Source organism: Sarcophilus harrisii, chromosome 6, assembly GCF_902635505.1.
Source record: "Sarcophilus harrisii chromosome 6, mSarHar1.11, whole genome shotgun sequence".
NCBI classification, from domain to species: domain Eukaryota; kingdom Metazoa; phylum Chordata; class Mammalia; order Dasyuromorphia; family Dasyuridae; genus Sarcophilus; species Sarcophilus harrisii.
The window spans coordinates 241119687-241136047 of NC_045431.1; positions in this window are offsets into that span (position 1 = coordinate 241119687).

Below are 16361 nucleotides of genomic sequence, written 5' to 3' on the forward strand. Positions count from 1 at the left end.
CCTCCTCTGACCAGTTCAGATGAAAGTAAAGTTCAAGTATTGTTTGCTCCAATCAAAAAACCTGCTTCTTCTGAACTTCTCGGTCAGTGGCAAAAACATCAATATCCTCTTGTTACCTTTGGCTAAGAACCTCAGGGACAACTCTGCCTCTCTTGCTGTCGCCCCTTACCTGTGGTTAGAGACTTCTTTGTTTCCCCCATTCTTCCTCTCTTTCCCCCTCCCAGAATGCACCCTTCTTCCCCTCGCTTTCCATTTTTCTTTAATAGAATTGAAACACAACAGGACCTGCCCCCGATCCTCTGTGAATCAGACTTCCTCTGGACCCGTAAGAAGACAGGACTGTAAAGGGGCCCTTAACCAGTGTAAATCCTGCTTCCATTCAGTCTGTTTTTCCCTTTGTGGGATGTGCTCCGTGGGATTGGGCCCCAATTATCAGGGAAATGGGGAAGAGGGAGGTTCTGTACCGGCCGTGCTCGCCAGGCCTCTGCAGGAAACCTCTCTGCTAAAGCTGAACGGCCTTTAATGGGTTAACTGATAACGGAGAACGTGCCACCAGGGGTTTTGGGGGGACTCTGTAGAAGCCTCTTTGGTTTAACCCTATGACCCTATTATGTATTTGTGTAAGTCCATGTGTATTTAGATGTATAAACACCACATACATATAGTCATATATCACATACAGTAGGTGTACATATATTGCATGCACACAATAATTATATACCACGTATGTAATTAACTGAGACCCCGACCCAGGAATGGGAGGGCGAGTTTGGGAACACCCCGGCGGCAGAAGGGGGGAGATGTTGGGGAAAACCAGCTTCTTCTGAACTTCCTGGTCAATGGCAATAACATCAATATCCTCCCAGTTACCTTTGGCTCAGAACCTCGGGGACGACTCTGCTTCTCTCTTCTTCCTCGAACCCACAGTAACAGAGGTCCAGTTCTGTTGGGTTTTTCTTTAAGATTTTTCTTGTTTTTTTTTTCCCTGAGGCAATTGGGGTTAAGTGACTTGCCCAGGGTCACACAGCTAGGGAGTGTTAAGTGTCTGAGCAGACTTCAGGGCCGGTGCTCCCACTGCGCATCTGGCTGCCCTGATTTTTCCTACCTTTATCCCCTCAAGTCAGCACCAATTCTGTGACTCCGGTAAACATTCATTAATCTGTCACTCACTGTATGTGTGGAAGGGTGGGATATTGGGAAGAGTGGAGGATGCTCTGGGAGGCTGAGCCCCCTGGTGGGAGGGCTGCCAGACCCTGCTCAAGGCTGCTTGCTCACCTTTGATGTCATCTTCTCCCCGCTCTCACCTGTGCCCATCTCACGGGCAGCTGCCAGGCCGCAGGAAAACCAGAGGGGCCAAACCCGGCTGCGGGGAACGGGAGCCTCAGACCCTCAAGGGGTGAGGGGGGGTCCGGCCCAAGCAGGAAGGGAGGATGAGAACAGTCGGTCCCAGCGGCCTTGAAGCTGGCCAAAGCCTCTGGGGAGCACTGACAGCTCGGGCAGACAGCAAAGGCGTCAAGGCCATCCACAGCCTCCTGGGTCCCCGCCAGCAAACTGGACTTCAGGGAGTCTGGGAGAGGGAGCGAGGCTGACGACTTGAGGCCTTGGATTTACACACCAGGCCAAAAAAAAAGCTGTTAGCGTCAGAGCTTAAAGGGGCCTTAGAGGCCACAGGCTCCCATCCCCTGGTTTTTCAGATAAGGAAACTGAGGCACAGAGGCTAAGTGACTGGGGGGGGGTGGCATACAGCTCGCAAGACTCCAAGTCTCCCTGACGACGCGTTCGCAATCCTTCCTGTAATTACAGCTGACAGAGATCCTGCTTCCAGGAGTTTACGCCTGGTTGGCGTGTGGGTGGGGGCTTTCAGGAAGAAGGACAAACACACAAGTGACTGCAAGGAACAGTGATGTCTGCGTAAAGGAGGCAGCCAGGCAGGGGAACGTGGGGAGGGAAGCATCACTCACCGCCGGGGAGCCGGAGAAAAAGAGCTAAAAATATTACTGATCAGTATTGATATGTCATTGAAGATGTGCAAAGTGCTACTTTTTATCTCACTTGATCGTCAACAGCACTCGGTGAGGCAGGTGCTATTCTTATTCTCTCTCTCTCTTTTTTGTTTTTTGCTGAGGCAGTTGGGGGTTAAGTGACTTACCCAGGGTCACAGAGCCAGGAAGGGTTAAGTGTCTGAGGCCAGATTGGACCTCAGGTCCTCCTAACTTCAGGGCTGGTGCTCTACCCACTGTACCACCCAGCTGTCCCTGTTCTTTTTCTCTTCACAGAAAAGGAAGCAGAGACGAGTGTCTAAAGCCAGCTCTGAAGTCATTCCGTGCCTTATGGTTCTACCCACCATGGCAGTTAGCTCCCCTATGGAAGACTCGTGAAATCAGAGACCGCGGCTGGACCCGGGAGTCCACGACAGGCCCAGAGAAAGGCTGGGCAAAGGCCTGGAGGTGGGAGACAACTGGTGAGGGCAGAAGACAGGAGCCATTTCTTTGGACTGGAGCCAGACGACTGAGGGGGGAGGAGCATTGTCCAGCAGCAGGATGGCCGCCCCTTGATGGGCCCAAGGTTCTCCCGTAGCCCAGGATACCTCAAAAGTGCTCACTGACTAACTAATGGAGGGAGAGTCTGAGAGGCTGGGGACAGAGCAATGTCAGGTAGCTTAGAGCCCAGCTTCAGAGAGCCTTGAATGCCAGGGTAAGAAGTCGGTACTCAGATATCTGGAAGGCAATGGGTAGCCACAGGATGTTCTTAGTTCAGTAGCTTTTTAGATAGAGGGACGCTCTTGTTTCTGGATTACTCCAGGCTGAAGGGAAATCAGAGAGGGCCTGGGAACAGGGAGGTCTGGGGGAGACTGTCAAAACAAGGTGGCTGGGGCAGCTGGGGGGGTGCAGTGGATGGAGCCCCAGCCCTGAAGTCAGGAGTTCAAATCTGGCCTCAGACACTTAACACTCCCTGGATGTGAGACCCTGGGCGAGTCACTTAACCCTAACTGCCTTAGCAAAAAAAACAAAAACAAAAACCAGGATGGCTGAAAAGGGCTGAGGGCTTACAGCTGAGCTACAACAAGGAAGCGGTGCCCTTGCAAGGGTTGGGCCCACCTAGGGTGGGTTAAGAGACATTGGGGGGGACGCTGGAAGGAAAGAAAGGCAGGGCCCGCAAGAGGGAAGCTGTGGCCGCCAGACCCAGCAGGGTGAGCGGGGAGAAAATCTGGAGATCGCAAGATACAAAATAAACCCACATAAGTCATCAGCGTTCTTATGTATCACTGACAAAACCCAACAGTTACAAAGAGAAAGTCCATTTAAAGTAACTATTGATAATATAAACTACTTAGGAATCTATTGGCCAAGGGAGAATCAGAAACTTTATGAGCAAAACTACAAAACACGTTCCACACAAATTCAGTCTGACCTGACCAACTGGAAAAATATTAAATGCTCTTGGACTGGGCGAACAAATATAATAAAGACAACACTACCTAAACCAATCTATTTATTTAGCGCTATCCCAATCAGACTCCCCAAAAACTATTTTAATGACTAGAAAAAATAACAACAAAGTTCATATGGACAACAAAGGGTCAAGAATTTCAAGGGAATTAATGAAAAAAAAAAATCAAATGAAGGTGGCCTCGCTGTGCCAGATCTAAAGTTATATTATAAGGCAGCGGTTACTAAAACCATCTGGTATTGGCTAAGAAATAGACTAGTTGATCAGTGGAATAGGTTAGGTTCAAAGGACAAAACCGCCAATAACTTTAATAATCTAGTGTTTCACAAACCCAAAGACCCCAATTTTGGGGATAAGGACACATTATTTGACAAAAATCGCTGGGGAAATTGGAAATTAGTATGGCAGAAACTAGGCATCATCCCACACTTAACACCGTACACCAAGATAAGGTCAAAATGGGTTCATGACCTAGGCATAAAGAATGAGATTATAAATAAATTAGAGGAACACAGGATAGTTTACCTCTCAAACTTGTGGAAGAGGAAGGAATTTATGACCAAAGATCACTATTGACTACAAAATTGAAAATTTTGATTATATCAAATTGAAAAGTTTTTGTACAAACAAAACTAATGCAGGCAAGATTAGAAGGGAAACAATAAACTGGGAAAACATTTTTACAGTCAAAGGTTCTGATCAAGGCCTCATTTCCAAAATATATAGAGAATTGACTCTAATTTATAGGAAATCAAGCCATTCTCCAATGGATAAATGGTCAAAGGATATGAACAGACAATTCTCAGACAAAGAAATTGAAACTCTTTCTAGCCATATGAAAAGATGCTCCAAGTGATTATTAATCAGAGAAATGCAAATTAAGACAACTCTGAGATACCACTACACACCTGTCAGATTGGCTAAGATGACAGGAAAAAATAATAATGAATGTTGGAGGGGATGCGGGAAAACTGGGACACTGATACATTGTTAGTGGAATTGTGAATACATCCAGCCGTTCTGGAGACCAGTTTGGAACTATGCCCAAAAAGTTATCAGACTGTGTGTACCCTTTGATCCAGCAGTGTTTCTACTGGGCTTATACGCCAAAGAGATGCTAAAGAAGGGAAAGGGACCTGTATGTGCAAGAATGTTTGTGGTGGCTAGAAACTGGAAAATGAATGGATGCCCTTCAGTTGGAGTAAATTGTGGTATATGAATGTTATGGAATATTATTGTTTGGTAAGAAAGGACCAGCAGGATGATTTCAGAAAGGCCTGGAGAGACTGACAGGAACTGATGCTGAGGGAAGGGAGCAGGACCAGGAGATCATTATATACCTCAACAACAATACTATATGATGATCAATTCTGATGGACCTGGCCTTCTCCAGCAATGAGATGAACCAAATCAGTTCCAATAGAGCAGGAATGAACTGAACCAGCTACGCCCAGAGAAAGAACTCTGCGAGATGACTGGGAACCACTACATAGAATTCCCAGTCCCTATACTTTTGTCCGCCTGCATTTGGACCAATTGTTCACTATTTCAGAGTCCAACTATTTTTGTACAGCAAAATAACCATTTGGACGTGTATACTTATATTGTACTTAATTTATACTTTAACATAGTTAACATGTATTGGACTACCTGCCATCTGGGGGAGGGGGTGGGGAAAGGAGGGGAAAAACTGGAACAAAAGTATTTGTAGTTGTCAATGCTGAAAAATTACCCATGCAAATAACTGGTAAATAAAAAGCCATAATAAAAAAAAAAAAAGAAAAAGAAAGAAAGAAAAGAAAACCTGGAGATCTGGGAACAGCTGTTGTCTCGGGGGGAGGGGGGGAGCACAGCCCTTGTCAACATTCAGAAGCCTGAGGTTTAAGCTTAGCTCCAGCCTAGCAGTGGCGGCCATGAGGCCCACGAGGGTGGGCGGGCAACTCAGAGGGTGGGCTCTCAGCCCCCCAACAACCACCATTAATACAGAGGAGTTGGTGTGGCCGTTGTGGGGGCAATGGCCTCCAGTCTCCAGTCCAGGGAAATGAGGTTCAAAGAGGGTGAGAGCCTTGCCCAGGTAACACACCTGGCACATTCACACATACTTGACACACTCATACACACACACACTCTCACACACACACATCCCTGACACACTCATACCCCTGACACACTCACACTCCTGACATTCACACCTGACACACATCCCTGACACACACACACCTGACACACTCACACCTGATAAACTCACACTTCACACACACATACACACATACACACACACACACACACACACACACACACACACGGGATCAGAGTAGGATTTGAACACAAATCTTCCCGCCTCCCACCATGGCCCTGCCTGAGGGAAGGGAGAAGGGCACTTTAGTCATAATGACTGTACTAGAAGAGAGGAAGAAGAGACGGACCCAAAGGCGATTTGTGGGAACGGATGTGGGACACTCGGGGGGGGGGGGGGGAGGAGAACGATGGCTGGCATGGACGGCCGCCACGTTGGAAAGAAAAACAACTCGGAGACCAAAAGCTGCCATCGAGGCAAGGACCAGGCCACGGTTCCGAGGACAGACGCGCCTCCTGCTTGGTACCTCCGGCCTCGGGGCCGGGCCCGGGAGGCTCAGCCGAGGACAGGTCAGCACACAGGCGCATTTTGCTTGGTTAGACTTATTATTATTATTTTTTATCACTGTGGGCCTCGGTTTGGCAGGGGCTGGGGCGGGGGCGGGGGAGACGCTCAAGTCACTAGGCCTTTATTAAATGCTGCCCTTCTCCTGGGGGAGAGGAGGCTGAGGAGGAGGCGGCAGGTGCAGGGAGAAGGTTCTGGGAGGAACCGACCTATCCCATGAAGGAGGATTCTGGGACTCGGGGGAGAAAGAAGTCCAGAGGGTCAGGAATGGAGCCCAGAAGTGATGAGAGGAGTGGGAGGGAGTGGGGAGCAAAGGGAGGAACAACATGAAACGTTTTCGAAATGCACAGAAGGGAACAGAAGGGCCGGACGCAGAAGGAAAACAGAGACAAAAAGTTGAGAACCAACATGTTGAATTTATTATCTATTAAAAAAAACTGCACATGATCCAGGGAAAAGAAAGAAAATGAAATCAGGAGAGAGATGTGGCTCCATCCGGGGATAAGCCGATTCCCAGGGGAAAGGCACTGGAGTCATAGGAGAGCTTTCCCATGGCAGGGGGTGAAGGAAGATTTGGAGGAAACTCGGGGTCCTAAGGGGCAGTGGGGAGACCAGCCCGGGCTGGAGAGAGGCTAAGGAGGGGACATGGATGAGGCAGATTACACTTAGACATGTACTGCATACATTTCACCTGCACCCTAACACCCCACATCACCCGGGTCAGGTTGTTAAACAGCAGAGGCCTGTATCGCTCTATAAGCATCGTTTGAGTTCAACGGGAGGCAGTATAAGTCAAGGAATAAGATCATCATTTAGTAGGTTGGAAATGAAGACTGATAATAATCATAATAACAATAATTATATACTATATATAATTAAATACTTATATAACACTTTAATGTATTATTATATAACGTATTAATGCTTTACAGTCATTAGCTCATTTGAACTTCCCAATACCCTTTCTTATTATGTGAACAAGGATGTTTTTCATGTTAGTATCCTTCTTCCTTATTCTGAGTAATGTAAATGAACCAATATTATTTACCATGGAATATGTAAATAAATATTCATATATATGTGTGTGTGTGTGTGTGTGTGTGTGTGTGTATTTTTTCTCCCTTCAGTTAACAAGCTTTCATTTCTGCCCCTCATCAGCTAGTGGTACAGTAGCTAGAGGGCTTGGTCTGGTCAAAGACTTCTCTTCCTGAGTTCAAAGCAGGCCCTCAGCACTTACTAGCAGTATGACCCTGGACAAGTCACTTAACTCGGATTGCCTAAGTTTCCTCATCAGTAAAACAGGCTAAGGAAGGAAATGGCAAAACCCCTCCAGTGTCTTTGCCAGAAAAACTTCTGATGGGTTGGTGAAGAGCTGGCCGAGACTGAAATGAATGAATAGCAATAACCAATGAAAAGGGGAGGGGAATGACACGTGTAACAAATATGCAAATATGTACAGTCAAGAAAAGTCACTTTTCACATTGGCCGCGTCCAAAAATGGGGGTCCCAAAAAAATTTAAAAAAAAAATAAATAAAATAAAACAAAAACAAAAACAAACAAAAAAAAAAAACAAACAAAAATGGGGGTCCCGTTGTGGCTATTTTGTGAGTCTCCTCTCTGCTAGGAGGTGGGTGAAAACTTCATCATCCGTCCTTCGGAACTCTAGCTGCTCATTGAGTTCATCAGTCCTTGAGACTCTCAAAGTTTTTTGTTTTTAGGATGTTGTTGGATAAATCATGCAAAGATAATATGCTTAAACCAGGTTGGGCAGACGACGCTATCTGAAAGGATTGGAAGGGTAAAGAAAATCAAAATGGGAGTTCCCTGTTCCTCTGGCTCCTCAACTTTGCAAGGACAGTTTCTTTCTCCACTTTTCCCTCCGGCTGATTTCCCAGGTACAATTTTCCAGCAGCCGATTTGCTCGCCCTCCCTTGGAAAAAGGCAATCAGGGTTTAAACTTCCTGGGAAAGGATGAAAAAGAGCAAACTTTGCTGTGAAAACCTTCCTTTCACCCCAACTTTGTTTATTTGTTGGCCATGGGAGAGTTGGTCCTGTCACATGGTTAGTCTACTAGTGAACCTGCTCATAAGAGCTAAAAAATAAATGAATGAATGAATTTTAAAAATAAATAATGAGAAATCAGATCCAGAAGATTCATTCATGATTATAATTCATAACTCTAGTCAAACCGCTATTCTTTTCTTCTGTGAACTACAAGCTACTCCCCGACCTCCTCCATTGCAACCCTCTCTGCACATAATTAAGAATGATGCAGATAACAGAACAGTTATGACGAGTTATAACTTTATATTTAAAAAATCAGAATTTAAGACCTTAAAGGAACAGAGTACTTTGAAAATGAATCTCTGCCATCTCTGGACAGAGAAGCAATTATGTGTGTGTGTGTGTATATATGTATGTGTATTTATTTGTTTGTTTGTTTGTTTATATACACACACAATATGTCCCCTTGATAATATCCCCTCTGATTTCTCTCAGCCACACCCTCCATCTCAGTGTGGGTAGAGAAGATCTCTAGCTACCTCTCCCTACCCAGCCTGCCATCTTTGTCCATCATCATCATCACCACGGGATTTCACTTACTCATCTTGAAACTCATGTTCCCAGGAGCCTTTGCTTCTTGCCTTATGTGACTGAAAAGTGTCAGAAAAGATGTGGGCTTCCCTTTGGCTTCCTAGGTCAAGAAAGGCCGTGGCCGATGGTGGGCCGTCACGGGGAGGCGAGGACCAAAAAGGAAGCTGTTCCTTAGGAGAACTTTGTGAGGATTCCACAAAAGGGAAAAAAAGGATTTCCAGGCAGCGACAAGCCGGGAGTGGAGACCTTGTTGCCTGAGCTCTCCCACCTTGAAGCCACATTTCTGGTTTCTACTGATTCTAGGACAGTTTCTCAAACTTGGCAGGGGGGAGTGTAGGGGGGAATGTTTCCTACCAACTCTGCTCACGATTTCACTTTATTAAATGTCCTGAACTGAGAGGTAATTAATCCCTGCTCAGACATTCGATTCCCAGGAAGGAGTTGGGTGAGGGTAGGGGTCCTAGCTCAGGTACCATCGTCACTCAGCTGTTACCCAGAATGAGAGCCTTGAGTCACCAATTCAATTCAATAAATCTTTTAAAGTACCTACTATGTGCCAGATATGTGCTAAACACTGCAAATGCAAACAAAAAAAGAAAGAGTTCTGCTCTCAAATCGAATGAGGGAAGAACAAAAAGAAACTGGAAAGGGGGGTGGAGGGTGATGGGGTAGCTGGCGTGTGAGCCACCAGCTTAATTTTTTCTAAGACATCTCCAAAGAAATCTCTCAGAAGAAAACAGGCTCCACTTTTTATCACTTTGACAGTGGTAGCCCTTCTCCTAAACGCCTTAATCTGCCCGGCCTGTGTCTGTGTGGATTCTGTTGTTGGAGGCCCTGGCTTTGGGGACCTCCATCCATTGGGGGCCTCTTTATGCCCTCCTGGTGACAATAATTACCCACATTTACCTAGAGTTTCAGGATCCGCACCACGCTTTCCACGTTATTGGTCTTATTTAAACCTCACAAAATGGCGGGTGGAGAGTCCACATGGCTGACGATTGCTGGGTCAAGGTTGATGGTCAGTGCCATTTGGCGTGGGGGGGGGGGGGAGGAAATAACCCAGGCTGGCTAATTGATATCAACTAATAATTGTTAAGAGAACTCATGAGAAACTATCCCCACAGTGTGGGCGTTACCCCCAGAACGATCTGGCTGGTGCATGAGGGGGTTTGGGCCCGAGTGACGTGAAGGTGATGGGGGACCGGTCATGAAGCCCAGTTTGCCCTGCTGCCAATCCGGGAGGAAGCCCAGGGACCCCAGTCCTGGAAGTTCTCCCCTTCCCTCCCCGAGCACTTGAGGACGTCCTTCTTGGTCTGTTTCCTGCTTCCTCCTCCACAGGGCCTTTTAATTGCCCACTGAGTCAGGACAGAGTGTCCCGGCAGCTCCGGGCGGTTAGAGCTCCGGGCCTGGAGTCTCCCACTCAACAACTGAACTCTCTCCTCAACAGGAAAATGGAAATCTTAATAGACCCTCCCTCCCATATTTGTCGGGAGGCTCAAATTCGATATCTGTAAAGCACTTAGCATGGGGGCTGACATATAGTAGGTGCTTAATTAATGTTTGTTCCCTTCCTTCATTCTTAAACTGATGAGGATGAGGTTATGAAACTGGGTTATAAACTCAAAAAAGTCAGAATAGCAACAGAGCAACAGCAACAATAAGTCTGGGGAGAGCTGTTGGACCTGGACCATGAGACCTGTGATTCCCTGCAAGCAAGGAGGAAGGGAAAGCCCACCTACTGTGTGTTCTGGAGTGGGAAGAAAGAAAGGGTCAAGCCCCCTACTCTGTGCTCTGGAATGGGAAGGAAGAGAGGGTCAAGCCCACCTACTGTGTGTTCTGGAGTGGGAAGGAAGAGAGGGTCAAGCCCGCCTACTGTGTGTTCTGCAGTGGGAAGGGGGAGAGGGCCAAGCCCACCTACTGTGTGTTCTGGAGTGGGAAGGAAGAGAGGGTCAAACCCACCCACTGTGCGCTCTATGGAGAATTGGGCCTGTAGTGGGGAGGGTATTTGTTGAAAGAGGAAGGGTCTCCTCCGGCCAGGAAGTACCCCCTGTCTGGAGACAAGGGGATGCTCTTCAGCTACCACTTGGAGACTGTTTTCCTCAGGGACCTGGTGAGTGGAAGTCCAGGCCCCGGTTTGGAGGGCGAGCTTTTGCACTTCCGGCCTTGCCATTCCTTCTGAGGAAATGTGTCTTTGTAAAAGCTGAGAGGATGGAGCAGTGGGCAGAGCACCTTCCCTGCAGTCAGGAGGAGCTGAGTTCAAATCCAGACTCAGACCACTAGCTATATGACCCTCACCCAGCCCTCCAAATAAAATAAGCTCCTGGGCCTTAGTTGGCTACTTGCCATCAGACAGAGGCAACTGGCCAGCCGATGCTAAGGAAGAAGTCCTGCTGGATGGGAATTCCTGATTGGTGGAGGCCCCGGCCCCCCAGCTGCAGCCCAGGGTCCCGGCAGCTCCAGCCCGGGGTCCCAGCAGCTCCGCTCTGGGGCCCCAGCCCTGCCCGCAGGAGCGTGTGGGGAGGGTGAGATCATTATTTCCACCGAATGGGCTGCCATGCGATACTATCATGTATTGACACAGATTTCTCTGTTTGAGCTTGAACCTTTTGCAAACTTCCTCCGGCCAAATTTTCCAGTTCACTTACGCGTTACTCCCTACTTGCTCCTTCTCACCAAACTGGTTCCTTTGCTCCTCCAGGGAGGAGCCTTCTCACCGGCCTTGACCTGAGGGGGGGAGAAGGACAAGGGCTAGTGGAAGCACCCAAACGGACGGCCACCCGCCCTGTCCCGCTGGGTCCCAAAGCCGCCTACAGTCTGGATTGGGGTCATTTTCTAGAATCAGACCAAGTCTGGGACCACCCAAAATGGTGGGTAAAGTAGAATTCATGTCTGCTGTTTCTTTTTTTTCTGAGGCAATTGGGGTTAAGTGACTTGCCCAGGGTCGCACAGCTAGGAAGTGTCTGAGGAGAAATTTGAACTCAGGTCCTCCTGACTTCAGGGCCGGTGTTCCATCCGCTGCACCCCCCAGCTGCCCTTTAATTTCTGTTTCTTAGCTGTGCCCAGGAGTGATTGTTCTACCAGGGATCCGCACACACGATGGACAGCGCTGGTCCTATAGTTGCGAAGCTTCCGATCCCACTCAGCCACGTAGGAACCCCTGCGATTCTCACTGAACACCCGGTATATGGTAAGTGTCTAATAAATGTTTTTTTGACTGATTGCTGACTAGGTTAAGCAAGTTTCGAAGACTTTGATCCAGACCACCAGTGGAGGAGATTCCCACACTGATGAAATCAGAGGTCCCGGGTGCACTGACTTAAGAAAGCATCAGCTAAGCTAGAAATGGCCGCGGCCGTATTTCCGGGCCAAAGGGTTCAAATCCAGGCCCATGTAACATCCGGCCCCTCTTCATCTGAGAGAAAACTAGAAAATGGAGGCCGGGAAGGAGTCTTTCCCAGTCAGAGGGACGCTTCCTACTCCAAGAGGCTTTGACCCACAGAGTCTGCCAATGTCCTTTGGGCTCTCAGTTGGGTGCCGGGGACTGGGGAGGGGGAATGAGGGATGATGGGAATATAAATATAATTTTACTGAAGTAGCGAAGCCTTGGAAACTCCGACCAGGGAAACCCGGCCCTCTCTGTGGGCAATGATGGACCGAGACCGGCTTCTACCCAGCGTGCCATTGGCTCTTTTGTAAGCCCAGGATTGTCCTGTGTGCCTCGGGGATAGGATCGAGATCTACCAGGGTTCTTGACCGCCGCCTTCCCTCTCCTTGGGCTCTGATCTTTGACTGGATGATCTATGAAGATCTATGGGTTGATGATCTACAAAAACGACAGTCACGAGCCCTTGCTGGTGGATCCAGCTTCCTCGGCCTCCGGTGCCCATCTTGGACGAACGTGCCTGTTTGCTTGTTTTATACCCCATTAGGAGGGGAATCTCTCGAAGACGGGAACTGATTTTGCTTTTCTCTTTCTACCCAGGACTCGGCACAGAAGCTGGTATTTAGTAAGTGCTTAATAAATGCCTTTTTGACCAATTACCGACTCTCTAGTCAGCCAGAGGTCACCTTAATCCAGAGCTAAAGTAGGGAAACATCTCTTGTATTGCCACGGGGCCCAGGCTCCCACAAATGCACACACCAGCAGCGGAGAGAGCCCAGGGATCACAGTGACTAAGAATAACGGTGGCCCCAGCCTCCGTGGCTCCTCCAGGGCCTCGCCAGGTCCCACGAATGTTGGTGGCCTTCCCCCTCCCTGAGGGACATGTCCCAGCTTCCACTCTGCAGGTGAGCCTGGCTAAAGTCAATGGGCAGGCAAGGACTAAGCCTTCCTTACGTGGCAGGAACTGGGCTTAAGATTAGGGCGTTTCTAATTTGGGATTTATTTCTAATTTCTAATAATGGGTTTACTAAGTCAGGGCATCCAGGATCTCTGATTTTAGCAGTGTGGGAATTTTCTCCACCAACACGGTCTGAGACAAAAGCTCTAGAACTGGAATCACACTTGATACGTGTGACATGGATGGAGAACCATCAGACAGAGGGGAACTTTGAACAATTCAGTCTGGAGAGGCAGGTGGCTCAGTGGGACTAGACTCAGGAAGATGAGTTCAAATCCAGCCTCCGAAGCTTATTACTTGTGTGACCCTGGGCAAGTCACTTAACCCAATTTGCCTCAGTTTCCTCATCTATAAAATGAACTGAAAAAGGAGATGGCCAACCACTTCAGTAGTTCTGTCAAGAAAACCCCAAATGGGGTCACAGAGAGTCAGCTATGACTGAAAAATGATTGAATAAACTTTTTTTTTTTTTTTTTTTTTTTTTTTTTTTTTTTGCTGAGGCAATTGCCTCAGGATCACACAGCTAGGAAGTGTTAAGTGTCTGAGGCCAGATTTGAACTCAAGTCCTCCTGACTTGAGTAAACATTTTTAAAGCAGAGCAACTGAAAACCCAAAGACAAAAACAAAATCACCCCTGACCTCAAGAAGTCTATATTCTCCTGGTAGATATGATGCATTTACTAATGAATGAATAAAATACTTTAAAAGCCCTAACCACGTGCAAAGGACTGAGCTAAGACAAGAGAGAGTCCTTGATTTCAAGGGGCTCCCATTCTAATGGGGGGGACATCACATACGAAAGTTTTCAGCAGCAAATCAGCTGGAAGGGATCCATAATCCTCTGGGGGCAGCAGCAAAATAGATGGTCATATAGTTGTTGGGTCATATTCATCCATCAGGACCCCATTTTGGGTCTTTCCTGGCAGAAACACTGCAGTGCTTTGCCATTTCCTTCTCCAGCTCATTTTGCTTTTTTCTTTTTTTTGGGGGGGGGGGATGAAGTGCCCTGTCCAGGGTCACCAGGGAAGTCATGTCTGGGACAGATCTGAACTCAGGCAGTCGTCTCCCCGGTCCAGGTCCAGCATGCTTTGCCCTGTGTAGCATTTTCTTTAATGTCATTTTCCCTTGATCAGTTTCTGGGTTTTCAGTGGCTGTGGCCGCAGCCCTTGGAGGAAGCCAGCCTTGCAGTGCACGGCGGCTGCCGCCCAGGGCAACGACCAAGGGGAACCCAGCGAGGACCGTCACAGTCCCCAAGGCTCCTGGGCTGTCCCCTCAGAGTCTGAGGGAAGATGGTGGCCAAGATGGTGAGGGCGGTTTGGCTCGTCCGCACGGCTGGACTCTCCCCCAGGATGCACCATGCTTCAGGGAAGCTGGCTTGCCCATCGTGGGGGGTGGGAGTTGTGGCAGTTGGGGGGTCTAGCTGCCCCCTCCACAGGAGTCGGCTTCTGGGACTGGGCCAGGAGCAGGGGGGGTGCAAGGCTGCCATGGCCAGGCCTAAGTGAGATTAGTCAAGCGTTTAGTGGGTAAAAGGCCCAATGTTGTTCTCTTCCTGCCCTGTGTTTCTGTTTGGGGTCGGTGGGTAGCTGTTGCTGGTGGCGATGAGGAGGGCCCGGGTTCTCTCCCCGGTGATCTCCTCCCTCGGTGGCAGCTGCAGCAGCAGGTTGGAGAGGGAGGGAGGAGCAGAGAGAGATTTATTTACACATAACTAAGCATAAGGTTTATTAAGAAGAGCTCCCTCTGATGGGGAGGGGGAATTAAGCCCTGGAGGGAGGGGCTCCAGAAAAAGGCCTCCTATGTCTCTCAGCCTCCATTGGACCTTGAAGGGAGCTGGAGGCTCCCGAGGCAGAGGAGAGGGGGGAGAGGCTTCCAGGAGGGAGAACAGCCTGTGCAGAGACACGTGCTGTGCCCCAGCAGCCAGTAGGCCCGCAAGACTGGAGTTCCAGGGGGTGGGGGTGGGGGGGCAGGGGGAGGGAGCCGAGCTGGCTCACCCGCTTCTGGAGACTGGCGGGGAACCAGATAGCAAAGGCTTGCAGAACTCCCGGGAGCCCGGGCGCACTTAATCATCCCCACTGCCCAGAGGAAACAAACAAAGAGGGTTTTAACTTTTCACCCAGTAGAGCCGGCCCGGCCCCTCCCGGTCACGCTGGGGAGCCAGGCCATCGGGATCCCAGGAGGGGCCGCGTGCTGGAGGGGGCACAGAGCACTGGGAGGGGGCACACGGAGCTGGGAGGGGGCACACGGAGCTGGGAGGGGGCACACGGAGCTGGGAGGGGGCACACGGCGCTGGGAGGGGGCACACGGAGCTGGGAGGGGCACACGGAGATGGGAGGGGTACAGAGCACTGGGAGGGGGCACACAGGAGCTGGGAGGGGGCACACAGGAGCTGGGAGGGGGCACACTGGAGCTGGGAGGGGCCACCCAGAGCTGGGAGGGGGCACATGGAGATGGGAGGGGGCACAGAGCACTGGGAGGGGGCACACGGAGCTGGGAGGGGCACACGGAGCTGGGAGGGGGCACAGAGCACTGGGAGGGGGCACACGGAGCTGGAGGGGGCACACGGAGCTGGAGGGGTCACATGGAGATGGGAGGGGACAGAGCACTGGGAGGGGCACACGGAGCTGGGAGGGGGCACACGGAGCTGGGAGGGGTCACACGGAGCTGGAGGGGCACAGAGCACTGGGGGGGGCACACGGAGCTGGAGGGGGCACACGGAGCTGGGAGGGGTCACACGGAGATGGGAGGGGGTACAGAGCACTGGGAGGGGGGCACACGGAGCTGGGAGGGGCACACGGAGCTGGAGGGGGGCACACGGAGCTGGGAGGGGGCACACGGAGATGGGAGGGGGCACAGAGCACTGGGAGGGGGCACAGAGCACTGGGAGGGGGCACACGGAGCTGGGAGGGGGCACACGGAGCTGGGAGGGGGCACACGGAGCTGGGAGGGGGCACAGAGCTGGGAGGGGGCACACGGAGCTGGGAGGGGGCACACGGAGCTGGGAGGGGGTACAGAGCACTGGGAGGGGCACACGGAGCTGGGAGGGGGCACAAGTTGCTGAGAGGGGGCACCCGACTCTGATCCCCACACAGCTCTGGGGCCGGGAGCTGTCCACCTGAGCATCTTTCAGCTCCGCAGACAAGGCGGCCGCGGGAGGCGGGCTCGGTGGGCCGGGGAGCAGAGGGGGACCCACGTCACGTGCCCCCCCGCGGCTCGGGCCGAGAGAGGCCGCAGTCTCTGCAGCTCGGCAGCCGCCACCTTGTCCCCGCTGTCCTTGGCCGGCCCTTGCGGGGGCCCCGCGCCCTCCGTTCCCGGCGGGGCGCCCAGGTGAGCAGCAGCT